The sequence below is a fragment of the Callospermophilus lateralis genome, chromosome 12 (assembly GCF_048772815.1).
Source record: "Callospermophilus lateralis isolate mCalLat2 chromosome 12, mCalLat2.hap1, whole genome shotgun sequence".
NCBI classification, from domain to species: Eukaryota; Metazoa; Chordata; class Mammalia; order Rodentia; family Sciuridae; genus Callospermophilus; species Callospermophilus lateralis.
This window is the reverse complement of record NC_135316.1, coordinates 98,636,628-98,655,198: the sequence shown is the minus strand read 5'-3', so window position 1 is coordinate 98,655,198 and position 18,571 is coordinate 98,636,628. Positions and strand designations below refer to the sequence as shown.

General features: G+C 45.5%; 1 protein-coding gene across 5 annotated transcripts in view; it reads right to left on the bottom strand.

Moving 5' to 3' along the window:
• Positions 1-16,512, bottom strand: part of Mbnl2 (muscleblind like splicing regulator 2) — a 150,200-nt gene extending 133,688 nt beyond the window's left edge. For all 5 annotated transcript variants that reach the window (XM_076872425.1, XM_076872423.1, XM_076872427.1 and 2 more), the window contains exon 1: positions 16,289-16,512. The gene's annotated coding sequence lies outside the window, so the exon portion shown is untranslated. The remainder of the gene's footprint in view (positions 1-16,288) is intronic.
• Positions 16,513-18,571: the final 2,059 nt, after the last annotated feature.

Sequence of the window (18,571 nt, the reverse complement as noted above, 5' to 3'; positions counted from 1 at the left end):
TTAAACGAAAAAAAAGATCATATATATACATAATATATATAAAGGAGATATATATCTAAAAATGTCAATGAAACTTAAAATATTCCACATGTAGCATCCACAGTGGTAGATTCTATTAATTATATTTCTATATAATTATATATAAATATATATATATATATATATTATACACACACACACACACACACACACACACACATACTATATATACCTCATTGAAGAGGGGAGGGTTTAGCTGCTTTCTCTTCTGTACCAAAGCACAACTTGATAGAAATGTGCACACTCCCAGGGGGAAAATGAATTCTGTTTTCATCGTAATGGAAAATTCTGGCTCTATTTGGGTGGATGATGGACCATGGATTTCTGTGAATATGACTCATGCTAATCATCTCTACAAAGGCCTGCCTCAATAATAAAACACTCCATCTTTCAATTGTATCCCACAAACATTTACTGAGTATCTACTACTTTCCAGACGTTGGCCCAAGTTTAAAGTCCATGAGGATCGCTGCAATAAGGAGACTCTTAAATTATTCCACATGTAGCATCCATAGTGGTAGATTCTATTAATTAAGGGAAGAGAGCTAGGCTTATGAAGGATCTTTTGTTGAAACCCAGTGGAATGAAGCAAAAAGCTAGGGAAAATAATAAGATAACAAGAGTACAACAAATAATATTGTAGCACTTTAGAAAGCGGCGGCAAGGGCTGTATTTATAGTTAAGCCTGTAATGATGCAAAGCTCGTCTTTAATTAGTAATAGGGATGAAGGCAGGCTAAGGCCCCTCCCCACCACGGTTATTCTGAATAGCACAGAACTCCATTCAAGGCAAAGGCCCCTGGGAGCCTCCCCGGGGAAGCCTTTGGACCTCAGCTTGCCACCTTGCCACAAATTTATCTAAGGTTTTCACCTTTCCTGTTGTAAGAGAATCAAACCTCTTCCTACAAAATTTCCAGAAACCATTTCTTTCCCATGGCTCCAGCCTATCCATTCCCAGTGGGTCCCACAAGCTCAAAGCTGCACCAGGTGCCATCTGCCAGCCCCGCTCCACTCCCCTCAAACCTAAACGATCTTAGCCTGCTTCTTGTCTTCTCACCATCTTGTCTCCTTGGACTGCCCTAAATATCCCACACTCCCTTCCAAGCGTTTTGCTTTCTGCTCTCTGGTATCCTGCATTCCGCTCGCCACTCTTCCAAGCCCAGAGGTCGGGGTGTCACCTTAGCTTCCGCACATCATGGCTGAAGGCCCAGTCCCCACCTTTATTGATGTTTTAGGTTCCCGCATTATTGCCCCTTATCGCCTGGCTGTGAAACCTCATCTAGGACATCATGAATAGCACAATCTCGTATCACAGCCCAAAGGCACTGAGAGAGATCCTGAGCTGAGGCACTTGTTCCAAGGTGCTTGCTCTGAAACGTTGTCACCTCGGATTTTTAGGCCAGTGGAGTGCCTAGGAAATCCCCTTTGATGTAAGCCTTTGATGAGGCCTGTCATCAGCCATTTTCTGAATTACATTTGCTTCCTTAGCCATCTCCACTCCTTTTATGATTTTAGAGATCAGTCCTCTCTGGATCAATCCCAACTCCATCTCCAGCTCTGCACGCCACAGAGTCTAATGACCGGGTGCCTCATGGTCCTCCCCTGTTCTGCTGTGTGTTCTTGTCACTGGCACTGCTGATGGTTCTGGTACCCAAGTATGTGTCTCCAGGTCCTCTCTGGTTGGCTCCCTTTCCCTTGGCCTCGACAAGTCCTGCCTGTGCTCTTAGCCACCCCCTATGTGGACAGGACACCTCCCACCTGATCCTCATCACCTCATCACGGCTTACCAGTGTCTGCAATTCTCAGGTCTAAACCGCTCACAGACAGATCTCCCTAAAGCATGCCTGACCATCTCTCACCTGCACACAAACACGGGGTGCTCTCTGCTGCATGCCACACGAGGCTGGAAATCCATGCTGTGGCCTTCAGTGGCAACACACAACTTAGTCCACACCACATGCTCCCTTGACATCACCTCTCGCTCCAGAGAAGCCACGTGGGTGCATGCATTGCCACACCGAGACCACATCGAGGCCCACGGCTGGTGCTGTCTTCTCCCGGAAGCCCCCCTGCCTCGCCTGGATGGTGGCCATCTATTCAAAGAACACCTCATGGCATGGATGACCTTTACCACACCAATTCTTCTACGTATCCCATTGGTTAGACTAGAGTGTAAATTTCAGGGGGGAATGGAAATGGGGAGGATTAAGAATTACTTTTCTCCTCTTCCTATACCTCTCATATGGTGACTTTTTTCTGCACATTTGTCTATAGCCAAGAAAAATTTTCTTAAGTAGAGCACGTCATGATTAAATCACCAGTGGGGACAGCCTCAGTCTGTCCACAAAAGGACCTTCACCATGGGTGAAGTGCTTTTGGTACTTTGTTTCATTAAATCTCCACAAAATTCCAGAGAACTGGACATGACCATCTCGAATGCAAAGTCCCCAGGGACCTGGGAACTCCCATGCACCTCGTGGGAACCCAGGACTCAGAGCTGTACCGATGGTCCTAGCGATCTGGCCTCTTGCTCCCAGCCCCCTTATCTACCCTTACTTAGTTCTGAGCTCTGTACTCCCTTGACTTCAGTGGACTAACCGGCACCTGGGGCTACAGGGCAAGAAAGGGCAGAAGGGCCCAGGGCATTGTGATTGTGCTTCCCACTTCCCGCTTTCCACCAATCTTGATTGCCATCTGGGGCGGGGGGGGGAGGACTTCTGAAGCATAACTTTCTTGAATTTGAATAAAACAAAAATAGAGAAGAAGCCGGGCTGCACTCCTGTAATCCCAGCAGCTCAGTGGGAGGCTGAGGCAGGAGAATCATGAGTTCAAAGCCAGCCTCAGCAACTTGGCGAGGCCCTATGCAACTCAGGGAGACCCTGTCTCTAAATGAAATATAAACAAGGGTGGTTCAGTGGTAAAGCAGCCCTGGGTTCAGTCCTTGATATCAGAAAAAACAAAGAAACAAACAAAAAACAGAAGAAAGGAGATATTTTGTGCAGGATGGTAAAGTGACTAATGTTGTTCTTGCCATGGTCACTGTCATTGTCATTCTTATCTAGCACTGATGACCTCCTTTCAAGTTTCAAGTCTAGAGCATTATCGTCCTATTGGCCCAGGATAGGATGACCAGATGGCTGTGGGGGCCCACCGTGGTTCTGGTTATTCTCGGGATCACTGATGTTTCTGGTCCCCGAGACACCCACTGCTGGACCCCCACAAGGTACGGAGAAAGAGGAGGGGGGAGGGCGAGCGGGAGGGAGGGGACAGGAGCACCTTCCCACGGGCTCTCCTTCACCTTACGTTAGTGCAAGGCAGCCATCTTTAAAACCTTTTATTCTAGACAGAAAAGATCCCAAGTGTCCAGCTCTGGACACAATGAACACATCTGTGTAACCCACACCCAGTTTAAGAAATGAAATCCCTGCAGGCCCAGGAGCCCCGTGGGGTCCTCTGGATCTCACCCTTCCCCCGGGGTGACCAGGCTCCTGTGGACTCCCCTGTGGCTACAAGGAGTGGCACTTGTCTCCTCGGAGAAGCTTTGCTGGCAGCAGCTGCCATTTCAAAGCAGAGGGAGAAAGTGTGTGTGAGGGAGTCATTTTGTGTGTAGGAGAAAAGTGTTTCTAATTTTCAGTCCTGGAAATGTGAGGGGGGATAGAGGAACGGGGGAAGGGGAGATGCGTCAGTCAGTCCCAGCTCTACTTCCCCGAGAGTCGGGAAGAGTTCCAGCACAGGCCCTTCTGAGGAAGGAGACCCGTGGAATGGCCGCCCCTACCTTCCGGGCCTGGGCCGGGCAGGGCGGCTCCTGTGCCTGTGACGTGCAGCTATGTGGCTAGGTTGACGCTTCTTACTTAACAGCAACAGGCTTCTAGGAGCCTGATATACTGAACATCAGCTTTTGATTTTGTTTTTTGAATCAGTGCGTGAGATGGAGTGGCACAGACCCAACTGCAGGACTTGCAGGGTCCTGCCAAACTGTAATGGGAAACTAACTCCTGTGCTGATGTTCCCTGCCTCAGCAGCTTTGGGGTCCAGGCAGGCAGGAGCCACAGAGGGCCACCACTGAAAGGCAGCTCCATGGGCCCCTCAGGTGCGGGCGGGCTCTGTGCTGTCAGCTTGATGAAGCACCAGGCTGTGCTGGCGTTTTTCCTACTAATTTATCAAACTGTAAGGAAGAGATCAGAACATCAAATAAAACTGCACAGCTGCAGAACAAGTAACTCAAGACCCAACACGTACCTGGCCCAGGGAGCTAATGCCCAGCCCAGTATTACGGGGTGTTAAGCGACAGCCGTCTCCAGGGTTACATGCTGGGCTCCTGGTTTGTCAGTCTTTCCAGAAACTATCACTCCCAGTGACTTTTTCTGATCAATTATTCAGTGTGTTCTGGGTTACACACCATGAATTTTACCCTGAGGTGGGGATTCATGCTCTTTAGGGTGCCAGCTGGATAATGGGCAGTAAATGCAAGCTTTCAGTATGGTAGAGGATGGCAAGGTTTATAGGACATTAATAAAACTAGCAGTGGAGGGAGAGAGAGGCAGAGTGGCATAGGGTAGGACCTAGGGATCTTTAGGTTAAATATCAACCTGAAGGTTTCCCTAAGAAAAGCTTATCTGAACGCAAGCCCCATAGTTTGGAGCAGAGGGAGAAAGTGTCTGTGAGGGAGTCATTTTGTGTTCCTGCATTCCCCAGACGAACACCTGGCCACCCTGTGGGGTGACAGCTCAGCGCCCTCCTGCCCTCTCTGTTTGGCCAGGGTGCCCAGTAGGCCTGGTGGAACTGGGGGAGAAAATCCTTCCTGGTCTCTCGGTCTCCAGGAAGGCAGCAGGTTAGTGCAGCCAGCTGTTGACTAGAGCTGGGATTAATTAGTCCCTTCAGGGACCTTGGCACCCACCAAGGGTAGAGTGCGTCTCTAAGCTGCTAGGGACTCAGTGCTGAGAGCCACAGAGGAAGTCAGGAGGGCCGAGGGCTGCTGCCAACAGGATCACTGTTTAGCTGAGCAGAAAAACTAAAACAACAAAAGGAAACCTAAACCATGCACTTTATCTCTGAAAACTGCCTTAGTGTATTATTCAAATGATGTGAAGATATGAATCTGTCTATATTCATCAAAATCTCTGACTGTCTGTCCATCTATCATCCTTGGAGTAATTTTGCAAGCCAATGTCTAGCATCTTGGTGGGAACTGGAGATGGCAATAGTCTACGGTTGGGACAGAAGATCATTTTAAAGCACTCATTCCTTGCGGTGCGGAAGATGTCTGCCCCTCCCCACTTCATCTTTGCCCGTGGACCTTCCCCTCTGTGCTCAGGCCTGAGTGGAGCTAAGGGAAAATGGGGAGCCCCACCCCTTTCTCCATGATTGTTGATTCAAAATATTCAAAATGGGTCAATGATGGGCCAAAGCTGCTGGAAAAGCAAAGTATCTTGTGATGCATAAATAAATGTATTATACCCTGAGTAAAGGAGGCGCCATATTGGACCTGTTGGAGGAAGCCCGACTTCCTCAAATATGTGAAGAGGCCAGCCTGCCAAGACATTTGACCTGCTGAGTGCTACTCCAGAGTCCTGAAGGAGGATGAAGATAAGGGTAAGCGGGAGTCACACTTCATTTAAGCATGAGGAGCAACTTCCCAATCAGGTGTTATGACTTGTACACATTATGGGGTTGTGTTCATCCACTCGCTGGGGGAAGACGCACAGTAGTCAGAAACACTTGGTCAGGCTATGGTAGAGGGCAGGCACGATAATCCCTAGCTAACCCCTGGCTCCTTCTCTACTTGGGATTCCCTTCTAATTTTCATCCGTGTGGTGGGCAGAGTTCTTCCACCAATTTTAACACGTTTTCCCATAGCAAACCCCAATCCTGATCCTGGAGTGCCCTGAGCAACCAGGTGGCAACTGAAGGAGCAAGTCAGGGAAGTAAAGAGTTAAAGAGACCAGAGCTCCTTGGCCCCAGCAGCCCCAGGGGCAGTAAGTCCCTTTGATCCTGCCTCTTAATTGCAGCCTAGTTGCACCGGGGAACTTAAAAGAAAAGAAACAGGGAAACTCTAGAGATAGGGCTTATTTTGTTTCCTGAGGGGATGGTCTCTGTGGTGGCTGCCAGGAAGTTGATCTCTTGGGCTAAATGATGGGTTTCCTAAGGGGGAAATCAATCATGCTCATGCCTTCTTCCCGCCACGAGTCAGGCATGAAGAGAACCAGGAAGCGAGAGAGGCATCTCCCTGTGCCGTTCACCTGAAGGGCATGTGCCGTAACAGCTATTGGGGATGGGAGGAACAACAGAAGGAGAGAAGGGAGACCACGGGTTAGGGAGGAGCAGGAGAAGGCTGCTAGCAGTGGGGAGCAGACAGCAGACAGCCCCCAGTGTCAGAGACAGAGAGAGCATCCCGGGGAGGGTGAGGTGGCATGGAAACAGGAAGCACGGGCAGAGGAAGGGAAGCTGGAGGAGAGGGACTGCTAAGAGACGGCTCAGAGGGTGGCAAAGTTCCGGCTGCACAGGAGCACCTCACTCTCAGCAGGTCTTGCCCTTGACAATGAGCCTCGTCCTAGGGTGTCCATTTCAGTTGTTTACATAAGCTGACACTCATGGGTCCTTTAACTTTCGTTCAGCATGCATGCCTGCACACACAGGAGACTCAAAAGTCACAAAAAGGCCAACTCATCACATCCAATAATGGAGACAATGGCCTCGCCACCCGGAGGAGATGCAGCAAGTGCCTCTGGGGGAGAGACTCCTGGCTAAAACTGAACACCTGCCTGTGAGGTGAGTGAGGTGAGCCAGGAATTGGTTTTTGTTTGTTTGTTTTTCTGCTTAACTATTCAGGGAGTTCTGCTAACAGTTCATGTAGAAGTTTTCCTAAAGCAACTCCCCCTCTTTTTTTGCAACTGGTGGACAGGGACTGGGTGTTTGGAGTCTGCCAACGTGGGTCTCACCCTGCTCTGCCACTCAGTCTCTTTTCTTCATGAAAAGTTTTAATTGAATTGATGTCCACAAAGCTCCGAGCAGAGGGCTTGCCATCTAGTAGGCGCTCAATAAACTCAATAAACATTTGCTCCATTTCATTCCTAAAAGGTTATTGGCAAATTAAAAATGCATAAAACCACCAGCCATCTGTGTGCGGACTAAATGGGCATCTGGGCAGAGAAGACTTCCTCTAAATCAGTTTAGCTCAACTCCTGGCTCTAGGAAAGAGGGGCCACATGTGGGACACACAGCGAAGGGAAGCACCCAAGAGAGAAGACAGACGCGGCACAAGGTGTAAGACACAAGGAGGTACGTCTCCAACCTGGCCCGGACCTGCTTGCTGAGGCTACAACACTAGACAGTTCTCCTAAAAATGTCTTCATTTTTATTCCAAGACTTTAAATCTAGCATCTTCATATATTTTTTTTTTTTTGAGAGAGAGAGAAAATGTAGAGGGAAGAGCATTATCTACATCACAAGGGAATGAATGGGTTTATCAGTTCCCAGAAGTAATTCACTGAAGGTGTGAGGACTGAAATAGACACATTAGATTTTCGGGCGCCAGTTCTGCCCTACATCTAGAAAAAAAAGGTTGGGGGAGGAATTTAAGGCTGATTTCCAATACATTTATTTCTTAGGGAGAAAAAGTCTCTGGAGCAGATGTGTAAACACACCAGTCCTCCCTGGAGGTGGGAACCAAAGCTCCTGGGGGATGTGAGCGTCTGCATCCAGAGAGACAACAGACAGCTCAGGCTCAGGGCGACGCACGACGGGCTGTGTGTGGCTACACAGCTGCTCAACACCGAGATGTCCCAATCTCCTGACCTTCGCCCTAGCAATTTTGGTGTTAGTCTGGTGGCTTCAGTGGTCCAGCCTCAGCTTTGCTCTGAGCCTGAGCAGCTTGGAGAGGCCTCCTGGCACTGGCCTCCAGCCCTCCAGAGCGCTCCTCACTGGAGCCACCCAGATCTAGGGACTGCTGCCACTCATATTTATGCAAAGCAGCCATCGTAAGCTAGAGCCCCCCCAGGAGTGGCTACATCTTCCTCCTCTGGGAGCTTGTTAGAAAAGTAGCACAACGGCCCCTCCCCAGACCCACTGAATCGGAATCTACATTTTTAATAAGATCCCCAGGTACTGTGCAGGCACAGGAGGTCTGACCAGTGCAGCCCTCGGTTAGTAGTTGGAGGCATCTGGCACAAGGGCATCCACCATTTGCATACTTCCAAGTGCTTTCTCATCTTGAAAGCCTATTTCCTTCAGCACAGTCCTAATGTCTGGCTTCGATTGAAATCCGCTAGATTCAGGAAAAATGAATCCCCAGGGTCTTGGTCTCGGATGGTAGTGTCCAGTGATACTTCCAACCACTCTGCAATGATTATCCTAACCAGAAACATCCGCAAATACATATTTTGAAAGGCAGTTACTAGCAAAAGTCTACTTTTTTTTTAAAGGCAACTATAGGGCTGGGGTTGTGGCTCAGTGGCAGAGCACTTGCCTAGCATGTGTGAGGCACTGGGCTCAATCCTCAGCACCACATAAAAATAAATTAGTAAAAAAAGGTATAAAAATACAATGACATTTTTAAAAGTCACCTATACATACACATATATGAAAGATACAGCTACAATGGTCCCTCATCCACTCAATAATCTGTAGCTCTGAACACGACACTGAACCAATATGTGCCTCCAAGAGGACCGGTGCCAGAGATTCACACCAGAGAGGGCAAAATATGCTGCAGGGGAGTTCCATGCAGAAGGCTCCGCTGTTTCCCCATGAAATCACGGAGACAGAGCTATGGTACTTTATAGTGCTACTTACTTATTTTTTTGGTCCATTATGGATATTCATTTTCCTGATTCTTTATTATAAACTTTTAGTTTCTTCCAGGCCATTAGCTGACTTCTGCAAGGCTCACCCTTGGTCATCTGTCTGTCTATGTTTACATTCCTTTTTTCCATGACTTCAACTGTGGCTTCAATTCAGCTGTGTCTCAGGTGTACACTGGAAGCGTGGGTTCTAGGCTGGTCTCTGTCCCCACCCTGTCAAACGTCTATGAGATATCTCCACTCAGATGTCCCATCATTAGCTAAAAACACCATGTGCCCAAGCAAAGACTCACCATGTCCCTCCCTCCTCCCATCCTGTCCCCAGTGATTGATGGGTCCTTTTTATCTCCCTACATGCATTTCAGTCATGGTACCATCAATACTGCTCGAGAGAAAGTGATGTCATCTTGCCTCTTCCAAGTTCTCAGCAACTTCTATCAGGTTTCTCTCAAGGTGCCTTTGGATCTGCCCTTTCTCCTCCATCCTCATACCCAGGCTCATCCACCTCTTTCCCACATTATTCCCAGAATACCTCAAAATTTTTCTGACCAGTGGCTTCACTCATTATGAACATTCTAACCTCTAACCCTATCTTACAATCCCCATTGGATCTTTATAAAGCATTAGACTTGTGTTCCAGGTAATGAGCTCTTTAGTTCTTCCCTATTCCAATTCCAGGCCTCCATCTAACCTTATCTCCCACTCCCCCCCAACACTTCATCCCTATTCTCCAAAGTCAGGTTTCCTCCATGGCCTCCCAACCCCCCACCATGCCATCCTTCTTCTTGAATGTCTTCTACAAACATTTGATTGTGCTTCTTTATCAGAAAAATATTTTTTAGCAGAAACAATCATCACCAGAAGAGTTACTTATTTATAAATGGTATGACTGCGTGACAAAAGTAACATGTTCCATACATTTCACCTATATGAAAATTGACATTTTAAAAGGATAAACTAAATAACAGACAAGATGGAAGTTCAATTGTTTCCTTACCAAATGAATAATCTTGTCCTGGGCCTGGGGTCTAGTAGACATTCCCTGTAAGAAACTAGGAGCTAGACAAAATAGATCCACTCAGACCAGAGGAAGTAGCTCTTCCTCCATGAAACCTTATCTATTACTCCAGATGGAGGTCTCCTTTCCCGAGCTCTCAGAACCTTAACATTACACGTACTAAATCATTTATATCACGTAGGCTTCACCAATAGTTTCAGTGTGATTCATTGAAGCTTGCATTTAGGATGCCAAAAATTTATAGATTTTTAGAATTATTCAATCCCTTAATTAAAAACATTACTGTCTTCCCCAAATTGCTTGGGTTGGGCTCCATTCAACTGCACAACATACTTTACCAGAAAACTCCACGTCTGACCGCAGTGTCACTTCATTTATCTCATTAAGTGTCATATGCACGGATCCCCATGGGTTGTAGGACTTTCCCACATTTTGGCTAATAAAACTTTTAGCATATTGCTTAACCTCATTCAAACGCGGTTCTCATTTAATTTATAAGACGAGGTAGAGGGAGAATTGTGTGACCTTTAAAAGAGACAATAGGCACAAATACTGAAATGACATATACATGTCAGATGTTACCATCCCAATTACTCATTATACTATAAGCTATATAAAGTATATCTGAGACTTCTAAAATAATTGGTCTCCTATCTCTACTTTGAGATTTTTCTTTCTTTCTGCAAATGGACTATTTTATTTTCTCAATCTGATCTGTTCAGGTGGCACCACAGTGCTGCCTACCTGTGGGGCTTGAGGGCCTCATGGGCCTGAGTCTAAGCGGTGGCTCAGCCAGGCATTAGCTGTGGGCTCCTGGGTGTGTGTGTTCCTGAGTCATTGGAGCTTTTCTTCCCGTGGCCACCTGGGAATAGCGTTAATTTTATGGAACTCTCCTGCGCTTCTCAGGCTCTGATTACACGTGTCTGTAGAGCACCTTGCTCAGAACTCATGCCCCCAAATATGAATTTCTTTCCCGTCTTTCATCAGGTGCAAGAGAACTCAGTGAGATGTTCTTGTGAAAACATGGAATACTCTGAATTTTGATTTTCTTGTTGACTTTGGTTTCTCCCAGGCCTGCGGGCCATTTACAACATTAGAGAATTGTATTTTCTAGAAACATTTTTCTGTTGTTATGACTCAGGTGGGAGACAGAGCAAACAACGGTTTTGTCCCCCAGTGCCTGTGTGTGCAGCCTGAGCTGGTCAGTCAACACTCTTCTTGCTCTGCCGTGGCCTCTAGGCTGCCTGTGGCCCCCAAGTCTAGTCTATATATATATATATGCTATCCACAGAAGCATTTGGGGACAGGAAATGGAAAGGAGTTCTGTGAGATGCTTCACATGACTAAGTTTTTCCTGTGCTTCAAAATTCAAGCACTGGAAAAAAAAATCAACGACTAAAAGTTTTTAAAATCTGGTTTGTAACTCATCTCCTTGAGGAGCTTTACCTAGCATGCCCTTGCCAGAGTGCCCTAATTCTAGGATCCCACTTTTTAACTCTCCATTTGAACTGTTAATTGAGATAATGCCAGCGAAAGCCTTTCAAAGTTTAAGTAGCTACACATATGTTAATTACCCTTCTGAAGGCATTTGTGTCCTTAACTATTCTTATCTTGTTTGTAAGGATCTCCTTTCCTTGCTATTGTGGATTGCAGACTGCTTAGGACAGAGACCAGCAGCATTACAGCGGCCTCTCCTCCTCCCTCTTCCCTCCCAGGTGGCTCACCACCCCCAGAGCGGACAGCCAGCTTGTCTTGGGCCTGCTCCCCAACTGCCAGGACCCAGGGCTGAAAAGAGTTCTTTTAAGTGTGGCTACATCCTCAGTCTTCTCTCTCAGCTCTTCCCCTCCCTGGGTCCTTAACCATTCAGTTTGTCTTTACCCAAAGAATGGATAGATACTAATTAGGATATTAGGGGAACCCCCCCCCACACACACACACAAAACAAAACAAAACAAAAAAACAAAAGAAATAGAAAAGCTCCCAGACCACCACCAACAAAACTACTTGGTGTTTAAACAGGGAAATCAGTTTTTAAAAGGAACTCTGCTTTTATGAAAAAAAGGGATAAGCAGAACCCTCCAGAGCCAGGTATCAGATTTCCTTGCTGGAGATGGGGACTAGGGATGGTGAGCTAATTGCATCAGGGGCTTCAGCGGGCACACTGTGGCTCAGAAGTGGGAGAGGGTCTAAGATTTCCTTTTGTCTATGGGCTGGTGTTCAAGGCTTTCTAAATGATGTGCCTGTGGACCCCAGTTACTTCAGGGCTCAGTAGCCTCCTGTTTGGGATCGCTTGAGCTTTCTTATATGCCTACTGCTCACCTCACGTCTTTATATGCCATTTAAACAGTACTGGCGCTGACAAATATAACAGAGGGGAAGAAGTCCATACCCATAGCGATTGAAAACTCAAAATTCCTCTTGTTCCGCCCCCAAACACCAACACCGGTCTCAAGACCCAAATCAATTTCTCATGATTAACAATGCTAATTTCATTTAGTCAATAGCGATATTATTCAAGTCTTTGAAAGTTGCGATTTTGTACCATGCGTTTTTGTGCACACACAAAGGTGTTCTAAACACATAGCAAGAGCCAGGGAGCCCAAGAGGTGTTTAACAAACACTTGTTGACTGATTGATGGAATATACTGATGGGGGCCGCCTTAGACAATGCATTCTTTGTCATAACACTAAGGTGCATTGTTGAGTCCGATTTTATTACTGAGCATTTTTTGCCATATTGAGAGGGGGGGACCCTGCTAGAAAACTTATCCACCAGCCTCAGAGCTCATGTCAACAAAGAACCCCTGGGGCCTTACCTTTCAACCTGTTTTCCTGCTCAGCAACTGGAGGTAGGGACTAGTCTCTGTAGACAATGCTGTGCAGTTGGAGGCCACTATGTATCACTTTGACTCCTGATTAAGACTATACCACAGCTGCAATGAACAATTTGTGCACATTTTCAAGAAAAAAACAAAAACTGAGTTGAGTGAAAAACTAGAGAAAGAAAAAAAACAAAACAAAACTATGTGTAAATGGTTGCAAGCCTGGCTAAGTCTTCCTGCTTCATTCTTCCAGGAGGCCCTTCCCGAAGCATGAAATACTAAGCTCCTTGCACTAAACATAAGTGCACTCAGAGAACATTCTAGAAAGGATGCCTGGACTCATGACCCTTCATTTCTCTTCGCAGCCTCTTCCCTTCTCTTCCTGCTGGGGCTTCTGGCTGGCCCTGAGGCAGGTTTTGTGTAAAGGGAAAAAAGTCCTCTCCCATTTTTCTGCCATGCCCTTGGGGAGCCGTGCCCACCTGGCCTGACTTGACTGACAGTTTTCTTCAGGGGACTCATGCCTCTCTACCTTCCCATAATACCCCTCTCTTCCACTGTCCGCCCGCTTCCTCTTCCTCGCTGCCAGATTTCTCTGGCTGATATGACATTGGTAAATGTTCCTGACCCAGCCAGTTCTGAAGTGCAGCTCTACCTGGAGGTGTTAAAGGGCCCCAAACTATGTTTTCAGCAACCAGCAGGTCTTACAGTTAAATTAGAATCCTTTGCCCCTTGTAATGTCCCCCATCTATTCCAGTATTAATGCTGTTTTGCTATTTTGGAAATGTAAACAAATCTTTATGTCTGTCTTCCCGTATCTGTAGTGTAGGAAGAAAGGAAGGGGGGGGGGGCATTCCAGATTGACCCTACTCATTCTACTATGAGCAATTCTCTTCAGCTCGATATCTAAAAATCCTTTCCTCCCTATTCTTGCTTGGAATCTTGAGTACCTGATCTTAAATTTCTATGGCGCTCCCCAAGCGCGGGACTGGCTGGTGGCCATGTGATATTGATTTGTTTTCACCATAGCAACAGCAAATTAAAACAACGAGCAGAAAGAAGGCAGGCTGTTAGGCAGTGAAACTACAGGACCAGTATATTTCACAAGCATATTTTTCTCTGTTTTCTTTTTTATTCACTCCAGTTTCACAAATTTAATACAAAAGTCAGAGTAAAAATAGCACAAGATGCTTGGGGCACTCTGGGGCCTATCAGTGGAATAGTCTGGCATGCTCAGTTTCCAGTATGCTAGACTAGATCAATGGAGAAAATGTAAACAACAATGCTCTGATTTCCTTGGAAATTTTGTTTGTGGGTCTCAGGATAAATATCGATAGAGATTTTACAGGAGTACAGTGAAGGGCTGTATATATGACTGTGTAGGTTAATACCCCAAGGCACTGCCAACAGTTCCTTAACACCAAGGTCTTGTCCTTTGGAACTTGAAATAGCTCATTGTGCCAAGAGACAGACAACTTTCTTTTTTGATACAAGGTCAAGGTCTCCTAAAGTGCTAGCATCATGAAAGTACAGTAAGAATTATCCAGTTCTATTACCAGATGGAAATATTGAGGGAGGTACTTGCTTCAGGCAACATGAGTAGTGGGGAGGACACAAACTAGCAGAGGGAACTCCGGCCAACTCCAGTGTGTTCCAGGCAAAATTATATCTCTGGAGGCTTCTTAGTAAACACTACCTCCCCGCCCCCCATCTCCACGACCCAGGGTGCCACCTGTGAAGTGGGGTTAACAGTCCACAGTATTGTTCTTTCCTTCCTTCCTTCGGGCCATCTGCCCTAGGACATGGCGCTTTATCTATAAAAAGCAGCTGTTCCCAACATCCGGACCAGCCTTGAACTTGGGGGTCTAACCTGTATCCTAGATAATCACTATAGGGGAACTGGCACTCCCCCTCTGCCCCACGGGGGGACCGTCCACACAGGTGGCAGTACTGGCCTGCACCAAGGGGAAGTTAGGCCAGAAAAAAAGCTGAGCTGTGCTCCCCACCGCTTTCCACCAGCCAAGCCAGAACCCTGCAGAAAACCTGGGCTGACCGGCAGGTAGGAGAAGATGCCCTAGTTACCAGGGGGATGGGCTTAGGGTGCACAAAGGACAGGCTGAAACGCCAAGCCGTAACTCAGGTCCTGCCAACTGGGAGTTGGAATGTTCCTGGCCAGGACGGAGAGAAATATTCCTCTCCACGAGCTCGAAGAAAAGAACACACAGCAGAAATAGTTGGGGGATGACGTCAGAAGTTCTGGGCTAGTGTCCTGCACTTCTCCTTGAAAGTAAAATCAGTGGGTCTAGAAGAATCTACGTGGCATTGCCGTTATTTAAATGAGCACTGCCGCCCCTTCAAAAGGAGCAGGAGATCTGAAGAAACTTCCTCTTACGTAAAGATTATACCATGTCCCCGAGCCTTATATATTTTTTTAACTTATTGTCCCCAAAATGCACACCGTCCCCAAGTAACAAACATCTTTCCACTTAACCTTTGTCTTTTAAAGAGACAGTAACGTTTCTTGAAGAAGATTCATGGTGCTTAGGCAAGTCAGATTTTTTTTCTTCTTCTTCTTCGCTCCAGTGCTTGCTAACTATTCTAAAAATGTTACACATTTATTGTAAACACATGCTTCCGAGGCCTAACAAAAAAGCACAGTTTCCTCATGCCTGGCAGAAATTTAAAACGGAAAAGGGCAGAAAGAATTCTTTAACAAACATATCCTTTCCTTCTCCTGGGCCAAGTGTGTTAAAAATAAATCTTCTCCATCATTTCTCACTGCTGCTTCTCAGTAAGAAAGTTGATATGGTTCAGCACAGTGAAAACACGGCTTTAAAAGCTAGCCTGCTCTCATTAAATTATTCTGCTGGCTGTGTGTTCTCATTAAAAATGCATACAGATCAGATAATTGCAGTAAGCATTATTAACCCAGCTTTACTTTTGAATATAATGGTTCCACTTTTAAGCTGGAAACAAAGGCTCAGACACGCCAGGAAAAGAAATGTAAACACTGAACTACAGTATCGAAAACTTGCCAGAAAGCTACCTCTTGCTAGGTTGTTAGAAATGTGCCTTTGAAACTCGATTAAAGCTCAACATTGTAGAGCGAGGGAGGTCCCTCATTTCCAATAAATAGGCATATTTTTGGCCCAAACATTCCATCGATGATTATTTGCCATGAAGTTCTTTTTCCTCCCTTCATTCTTGATTGCAAGTCTGTTTTCAAATAAGATCAATGTGAACTTTATGTATTCTGGAGCTATACTAATAGTAGCAAAGAATTTTTTTTTTTTTTTTGGTAACAAGAATATAAGATTGCTCCTAAGATTTCAAATGGTTTCTAAAATACTCATAAATGGATCTATTCTTTGAATAAAAACTCGGTTTAATGCCTCACTCCTAACCCGCGGCATCGATTCAAGCTTTGCCATTTCTTTTTCTCAAATCAAAATGTTACGTAAAACTCGAGGGTTCCCTGCAAGTATCACATTTGAATTAGTGGAATCCGGTCTCCCAGGCTTCCCGAAGCAACACACATGGAATGCAGCATACTGCAGCAAACTCTTCAAACATTCAAAAAAAAAAAAAAAAAATGGGGGGGGGGGGTTCTCCTACCTTGTTTAGCTCTGCTTGTCCTTCCCATGTACAGTAACCCCAGGAACATCTGGCAGGATCAAGTGACCGAGGCTTCTCCACCGCATCATGAGGAAGAAATTTCCATGCAAATGGTTCTCATTCCGTGTTTATTGTACTCTGAAAGCCGTCTGCCGTATCTGGAAAATTTTACCTTTAGATGATGAAGCAAAGACAGTCTAAACTCTGTTGCTGTAAGCTGCGGCCCTTCCTTCCGACAAGCCCCGCCCCGCCGCGGCCGGCCAATCGGCAGCCAGATCGTCAGCCCTCCTCGTCTGAAACTGGCCCTAATAGGATGACTGACACAGCAACACAGCACTTGCAGCGTCTGAAAACAGTGCATCCATACTGATGAAAGAGGAATTTCCCTCTCCGAAGAAAGCAATCATAGCACCAAGACAAAGTGGCACATAATTGGCAGAGCAGGGAGAGGGGTAGCTCAGGAAAGCACGCTTGAAGACAGCCAGCCCGAAGCTCGTAGCTGCACCGTGATACTTTAGGGAACACGAAACTCCGCAGATTCAAAAGAAATCCGGGTTGTACCTGGAACTGAAGTCGGTACAGCATTTGACAAAGCGTGTGCGTGTGTGTGTGTGTGTGTGTGTGTGTGTGCGTGTGTGTGTGTGTGTCTTTTTTTTTTAAGAAAAACAATTCAATGCCTGCATGGAAAGTAATACCTTATGGAACGTTTACATAGGATTTCCATGATTGAGGGAGAATGTGCTAAGCCCAAGCACACATTCAAAAAATCAAAACATGCCTGTTCCCTTGCCACAGTTTTCCTGCACAACGTCTGTTATTGCAGTGGCTAATTACTGTAGCCCATATATCTTTCATCTAAGTTTTCAGACCACTGGGCACTTCAATTAAGGAATGCTGAACAATAAAAATTGATATCTACACATTACTTTTTTTTTTTTTTTGGCCAGGTACCCACGAGAGTTAGTTAGGTGTGCCTTAACTGTCTTAGGTGCCAGTTGATAAATACTGTGCATTGGCCCACATTAATGAAATGAGGATTACAGGAAGGTGTTCATTGCTGACTACTCATGGTGTGTGATTCAAGGGACACCACCAAATACCTTGCCACAAAGAAGTTCCAGAAGGTGCTGGGGTTCTCTGAGATAAGTAAGAAAAGCAAAACAGAAGGGTTAGTTGTGTTATTTATTTATTTTTTTCCAGTCAACAGCATTTCTGCATGCTTTCAAAACAAAAACAAAAACATATGGCATTCAGAAAACACAATAAGCACACATTTCCTTCCACTAAACACAACGTGTTTGAATTTTAAAAATTAAGTATGATGGTTCCATGACTCAACCAAGACAGGAACACAGCCCCTATTCATCTTAAAGGTTGAACCCGACACTATTTATTTTTTTAAACTAAGCAACTGTTTGGTGTATCTGGAATGTAATGGTTTCTTTTAATTTCACCAATTGCATCTTTAAAACACACCTTTTCATATGACTTGTGGGCTATTTTCTTTAATAGAATATCATGCTTTATTCCCCCTCGATTTTTATACTTAGAATTCTCTTTTTTCATTCCCATATAAATTTGTCAAATATCATAACTTGTAGGCTTTCTCATACTATCATTTTCTGGAAATTTAATTTAGCTCCATGGTCAAACAGGTAGAAAATTATTTTAAAATATCCACATAGTTAATATTATACTTCATGCACGTAGCTGTAGCTGATCCGAGGTTCAAGATCCCCTCTCCCCATCTCCCTTGCATTCTGACTTTGAAACCTCTCACCCTCTAATCTTAATCCTGAAACTTTAGTCATCTTTGTCCTCCATTCTCACCTCTAAGTCTTGTTCATTTTCTTCCCACCTAGTCCAGAAAGCTGACCTATAACCTGCATGATATGAATGCTAATTAATGGCCTCTGGGAATCCAGCCTCCTCAATCCTGAGCTGAGCTCCTGTGTTGCCAGACAGGTTTTCCTATGTCATGTAAATTCATGTTCCTTTCATCCGCAAACCTTTCCATGTATTAAATCCAAATTATAGACTTTGAAGGTCCTTTATAATCAGGCCCTTCCCTTTTTTAGCCAATTTTTTCTCCTGTTTTCCTAAAGGAACTTTCTAATGGAAAATTTTCTTCTTTCTTCCATCACGTCTTCCCTGTCCACAGTAGCTTCTCTGAGCTTCTCCTTTGGAAGACTGTTTAAAACCCTGAACCACATGGTCTGGTGTAGGTAGTTTGTCTGGGTTGATCTTTCCTTCTCAGAGGGCAAGTCTTGTGTAATATGTTAA